Raw genomic sequence first — 6576 nt, forward strand, 5'->3', positions numbered from 1 at the left:
TAGTAGGCTTCAGAGCTGAGGTTCAAAACCCCAGTGGATTTGTCTCCATTTGATGAAAAGGTCAGAGGAGAGGAAGGGATACCTCCCTGGAGAACTAAGAAGCCTTTCATATTTCCGGGTCCTATTCACCTTGCAACTCTTTAGCAGCTCACAGAGGAGTTTCACATTGCAAGCTTCTGAGATGCTATGGCAGGCTAATGGTGCTTGTGGAGGGGACAGACGGTTGGAAGAGAATCCATTTTCCATGCATGGCACATGCTCTAATCCCAAGTATTCCCCAGCACAGACATGGAAGAAGGGCTTATGCATTACTTGGAGTCTATTAGACACATCAAAAAGACCAGGGAGGGATTAAAATTTTCTGCCTCCTTTTAGTGTGTGTTACTTTCATCTTTGCCAGTCAATCATTGTGTGACTTCTTCTTAACATCATCTGTCAATTGTTTACCAAATGCTCTTGGGGGCCTGGCTCACAGGCAGCCTTCACATTTTTCAGCATAAATAATAATACTCATGAAATTTATGGCATCAATTACACCTCAAGACAATTTAGATGGCATATGCTAATTATGTTAAAACTTCTAGATGGAAGATGCTGTATATCTCTTATTTTCCTCTTCTGAGACAGGCACAGAAATGAAGCGATATGGAATCGAAGAAGGGAGACCTCTCAAGATGACATTTCTCTTGCCATCGTGAACATTTAACTGCTAACCATGATATGAGTGTCTTTTAAAAAGCCAATGCAATTGTTGTAGGATTTCAAAAGCAAGCAGAAAGCACATGTGCCTTGTGTCTGCCTATCACCTATGTTCCATCACTTAAGGTCAGCAAGTAGAAAAGGGTTGAGAAAAATAATGTAACTAAGAGCTCCTTCTGGAAGGAAGAGGAAAAATTTTCAGCAGATTTAAATATCTTCAGAGGCAGGGTAGGGAAAGAACATGTGAAGAGAGGTGGGGTGGTCGGGGGGAGAAGCCAGACCCACGGGCATGCAGGAGCCCAGGGCGAGCGTCACAGCGCCTGGCCATATGCAGGGGCACCTTCTCTGGATGGCAGCTGATTCACTGATGGTTTAAGAGTCTGGGCCCAAGCCTTTCAGATCCTTCTAGTTTCTCTTAAAAACCCAGGATCTGAAATATACTGTCTCACTGGTGGCCATTAAAAAATAATGGACTAAGTAAATCCACATGTAAAATAAAACACATTTAAAACAAAAATAAAAGTCATGTGAAATGTACAACATTTAAAGAAAAAAACATGAAATAAAATAAATCTACTATGGTCTGTTGATATGTGCCCAGGTCAGGAAATCTTGGAATAGAAACCCAGTATTCCAAAAATAAGGAGACTAATTAAATAAACTATCTCTAGTCTTCAGATGTAAAACTTACCTCCCAGCATTGAAGTTGAATGGACTAGTTGCATAGGGCTAATACATCAAGAACACCAGAATTCTGAGCTAACTTTCCTCAGATCCAAATTTTGTTCTTTCCCCTTTTTACTTTGAAGTACACAGATGTCACCTACACATTCGCTTTTAATTTTTTTTTTAATTCAGACTGAAAAGCCAAAGGCCTTTGTCTCCCATTTGCTTGAGTTTATTAGGCAAAAATAGGTCTCTTTTTCATCACCATGTGCACAAACCATTTTATTAATAATTTACCGCAATGTTCCACAGCAGAGATAAAACAGACACCTACTTGATCATTGTGTGTTCAGGGGCTCTGCAGCGCTTTGAATTTTCCTGCACCTGCTGTCACCTGGTCTCTCGTTTCTTTCTAAGGTTTGTGTTTTCTATTCTGCTGCCTGCATAACCTTTAGCTTCATGTTGCAAGGCACCTGGGTAGGTTGCTGCTGTATAGAGAAAGCAGATGGATATAGCTTGCTGTGACCCCATTTCTTATCCTCCAGCCTGCTTTCACAGGCCCCTTACTCTGTGATGTGGAGTGCAGAGGTCCTGGGGCTGTGGTGCATTAGGGACCTCAATGCTGGTCTTCACCCAGCCATTAACTGGGCTGGAAAAAGGGGTGGTCTGGATGGAGTCTCCTTGTTTGTGAAATGTGGGCATCTGACCCAATTTTATGTTCCCCAGTTCAAAGGGAAAAGTAGCTTCCTCACCAGATGCTTGCTTACACGTGACATCCTCAAAGCCAGTGGTCCTCAACACAGAGTAGGCAGACTGTGGGAAGCGTGGGACTGTCAGTATGACTCCCTACCTCTCTTCTGTATCTGACTGGGAATGCTGACTTCTCTTGTCCTCTGCAGAGAAGACCCAGCCTCGGCTTCATGCTTCCTCTGTGTGCAAAGCCTCTCCTGTGAGCAGTGTCTTGTCTTCCTGAAGCATTGGCATTCAAGAAATACCAAGGATTAATCACTCATACGTATCATCTCATTGAATGCAATTTGATGAGCTGGAAATTATTGTGTTCATTTTGAAAATGTGGACACAGAGGCTGAGGTAGATGAAGGGCACAGAACTGGTAAGGGCTGAAGCTGAGATCTGAACCCTTCTAAGAGTATTATCTGGTACTATGAGGTAATATAAAAGGGATTGTGAAAGCTTCTCTCTCATTTCTCTTTCCTTCTTGTTCTCTCTGTTAGATTCTGTACACACGCAAAAGTTTCTATATCAGGGGATCTTTGAAAGCACAGATGACTGAAGCAAAATTAGGTCCTCGGTGAGGCCCATGAATCTCATGGCCACGTGGCCTCTGGAGGATGGGAAAGAGAAGGGACAAGAGGGATGGCCGGGTGGGGGTGGGTAGGGATTCCAGATGGTTGTGGAATCTTCATTAGAGAGAGGAAAAATGAGAAATATCCACAAATAGAGAGTTAGAAATAAAGGAAATGCTTATTGCCACCGGAGTGTCAATTTCCCCCTGGGTATTCACCAGATGAAGTTAATTACCAGTGTAAATAGTTCAAAGTATATGTTTGCTTTTTTTGTGTGGTCACTCTTGAACTCTTGTTTGGGTATCGGTTTGAAAACACTTGTTCTTTCATATTCTTGTGGGGGCGAAGGAGGAAGAGGGAGAATTACCACACAGAACTGGCGGGTATAATGGTGAAATTCTGAACATCAGCCCTGTATGTAGAGTGAAGATAATTTGATCAAGGATGCCTTCCTGGAGTCATTGACCTGCCATTCTCCACCTCCTAGGAGGTTACTCATGGACTATCAGCTGGACTAGCCAAAGACGCAATCTAATTTGAAATCAGAAGGTCAGACCTTTGAGACATAGATTTTGTCAGTTGGTCTTTTTCACAATAGCTGCCATTAGTAGAGTGTGATGGTTAAGAGTGAGTCAGACTCAGAGCCCAATTTCCTATTTCCCAGCAGCCCTTGACATCACCTCCCCTTCAGTTGTCTCATGTGTAGAATGGGGATAAGGGCACCACCTATATGCCCTAGTGTGTGGTTATGTGGTTTAACTGAGTTACATGTTTACATCACTGGGGAAAACATCTGGCAAGTGGTAAATAGCATATACACATATGTATGTTTATATATATTATATTTATACATACACATGTGTGCATGTATAAATTGATTCTGTAGTCAAACATCAATTTGGAACCATCTGGGGAATGTTATACAAGGACACTGAATTTCTTTAAAATGCATGTGAAAACTGTTACAGAGCAAGGCATCTGGGGACACTTTCATTTACACATCTGTGGTTCAACAGAATTTGGTTGCTTCTTTCTGCTTTGTACTGACAGGTTGTTGTGATACAGCAAAAGCCTGTATAGGTAAGGCTTCTCACAGCCTGGGGCCTTGGTGCTGGCTAGCCAGAAGGGCTCCCTTGGGCCTGTGCCTCAGAAAAGGGACCTAGGGAAGGGCACAGTGGTTAGTCTACCCTCTTCACCCATTTATCCCTTCTACAAGGTCTAGGCCTTGATTGCATCACTGCGTGGTCCTGAGTCGGACTGGATGGAATTCCTTGGCTGGGACTCATTGGATACGGGTGTTGCTCTGACCTGGAAAGCACATTGTTCATGATTCTGATATGTGTTACCAAAGAATCCCAGGAAGAGATTGTGAATCAGTTACAACAAAGCCAAGGGCTCATAAATGTGATAATTTATATGTTTATGATTCGGTGATAAAAGGAGGAAGAAGGAATGGAGTTTGTCAGCCAAGTACGCACCCCAACGTCTCCACATCCTGGCTATCACTGAAGGTGAGTGATTTCTTCCTGTGTAATCATGAGTCCATCAACCTTCCCTGGGTGTGCTTGGATACCTCCCACCTCCACTACATTCAAGAACTTGCCATTCAGCCTCTTTCCACCTCAGCTAACCAGCCCGTAGCTAATGAATGTTAGTATTTATTTACTGCTGAGTGGCATTGTGAGATGCTGGACATGTAAAATGATACACTTGAAAAACATGCAGAAAATATTGTTATGTTTGAGTACATGAACAATATTTGACTGGAAAGGGTGGGGCTTGGATATATAGTATGGCTTAAATGCACCTGTTACCTGAGCCAGCCATTCAATGAAAAGGGACTTGTTTTTATTTTATTTTATTTGTTTAGAGGAATTAATGTATGGTCATGATGGATTAAGGTTGAAATGAATGGTTGAGTAAACTTTATTTGAAGCCTTTATTTGTTTATTTTGGGAGAGAGGGAGGTGTGGGCAAAGAGAAGAGAGAGAATATCAAGCAGGCTCTGCATTGCCCAGAGCAGGGCTCTAATTCATGAACCGTGAGATCACGACCTGAGCCAAGTTAAGAATTGGATGCTTAAAGGACTGAGCGACCCAGACACCCCTAAAAGGCACTTGTTTTTAAAATCTTGGGACCATAAATAAAAATGGGTTGAAGGTGGGCTGATCTGGAGTTATACGGGGAAGTGATTGAATGCCCTGGCTGAGCTCAGACAGCTCTGAGCTCCATCCCTAGTTCTGCTTTCTTGAAAGCTGTGTGCCCCTAGTAAATCAGCTAACCTTCTGAGCTTCAATTTCCTCATTTGAAAAAGGACATGGCAATACCTGCCTAACAGGATTGAGAGGCTAAATTAAATAATGGGCACAAACTTAGCATATAGCCTGGCACATAGGCTCAATCAATACATATTGGACGAAGCGCTCTCAGAATGGATGACTGCACCACGCTAATCTCACCATTTGAAGATGAGAGATGGAAACTAAGCTAAATAACACAGGCTTTAGGGCAAGATTTCTGACTGACCTCCTGATCTCTCCATAAATATGGCAATTTTGTTTTGTTTGTTCTTCTCAGTACTTCAGAGATTATATTGTTGCCTTAAGAAAAAAAAAGCAACTAGAATCCAGAAGTTCATGATCCCATATACTGCAGAAGAACCTTGTTTTATGAACAAGTCGTTTTTCAAATGTATGTTGTCTGTAGGTTGTTTGAAATTTAAAATATATTTTTCAATAGCGACAATGGTGTAGATGGTGATGCTGGCTAGATCAGTCTGTAACAATTCATTTAAGACAATGTAGTGGAATTGATGTAGGGCTAATGAATGGTTTCGCTCCACGCCTCCTATAGATACGTCTCCAGGCTCTGAAATATACACTGTCTCTTATCTTCTCAGAGACTGATGGCTCTCCTTTACGTTTAGGTTGTTCAGGACTCTCCTTGGTGTAGAACTCCGGACTTCACCTCACTTCTTCCCACTCTCTCCACCAAGACCATGATGCTTCCTACTTCCTTCAGCCAACCTTAGGCCCGGATTTCTCATCCTTTGCAGAAAGAACCTTGCAGAAGTGTTAAGAGGAAAAGATTCAATCATCAATAAGAGAAATTGCCTTTTTGATGTTCTTGGATCAGGGTCTGCTCTCCACCGTGATGGTTGCATAGATATCACAATGATGTCTTCTTTAATCCTTCCCAGAGGCAGCAAATAAGGACCTGAGAATGATGTAGGGAAGCCAACTTTCACATTGCCTGGGGCTTCTCTCATTAAAAAGTGAATGTGTCATGGGGGACGCACAGCATCCATTCTTTCTTCTCCGTTTATATTTTTCATGCATCTGTTCTGCCTCTGACACTAAACCGTCAAGTCCTGAAAATCAGGGATTACGGTATCTCCCAGTGCAGCTAGTATGGCACTTGGCTAATGGGGTAGGGAGGTGCTCAAAGTGTATTCTTTTAAATTTAAACTCTAGTTAGTTATCATACAGTGTAATATTAGTTTGAAGTGTACAATTTAGTGATTCAACACTTTCTTATAACACCCAGTGCTCATCATAACAAGTGCCCTCCTTAATCCCCATCACTGATTTAACTCATCACCCACCCCTCTCGTTAGGTAACCATCAGTTTGTCCTCTATAATTAAAAGTCTGCTCTGGTTTGCCTCTCTCTTTACACCCCTAAGATTATTTGTTTTGTTTCTTAAATTCCACATATGAGTGTAATCATATGGTATTTGTCTTTCTTTGACTGACTTATTTTGCTTAGCATAATACTCTTTAGCTCTATCCATGTCATTGCAAATGGCAAGGTTTCATTCATTTTTATGGCTAAGTAATATTCCATCACACACACACACACACACACACACACACACACACACACCCCACATCTTCATCCATTCA

The 6576-nt window shown here is 42.0% G+C and overlaps 1 long non-coding RNA gene across 1 annotated transcript in view; it reads left to right on the top strand.

The window, feature by feature from the left end:
• Positions 1–5958, top strand: part of LOC115296670 — a 16217-nt gene extending 10259 nt beyond the window's left edge. The window contains exons 3-4 of the long non-coding RNA XR_003910993.1: positions 4113–4183; positions 5599–5958. This is a non-coding gene — a long non-coding RNA (uncharacterized LOC115296670). The remainder of the gene's footprint in view (positions 1–4112; positions 4184–5598) is intronic.
• Positions 5959–6576: the final 618 nt, after the last annotated feature.

Source organism: Suricata suricatta, chromosome 7 (genome assembly GCF_006229205.1).
Source record: "Suricata suricatta isolate VVHF042 chromosome 7, meerkat_22Aug2017_6uvM2_HiC, whole genome shotgun sequence".
Taxonomy (NCBI): Eukaryota; Metazoa; Chordata; class Mammalia; order Carnivora; family Herpestidae; genus Suricata; species Suricata suricatta.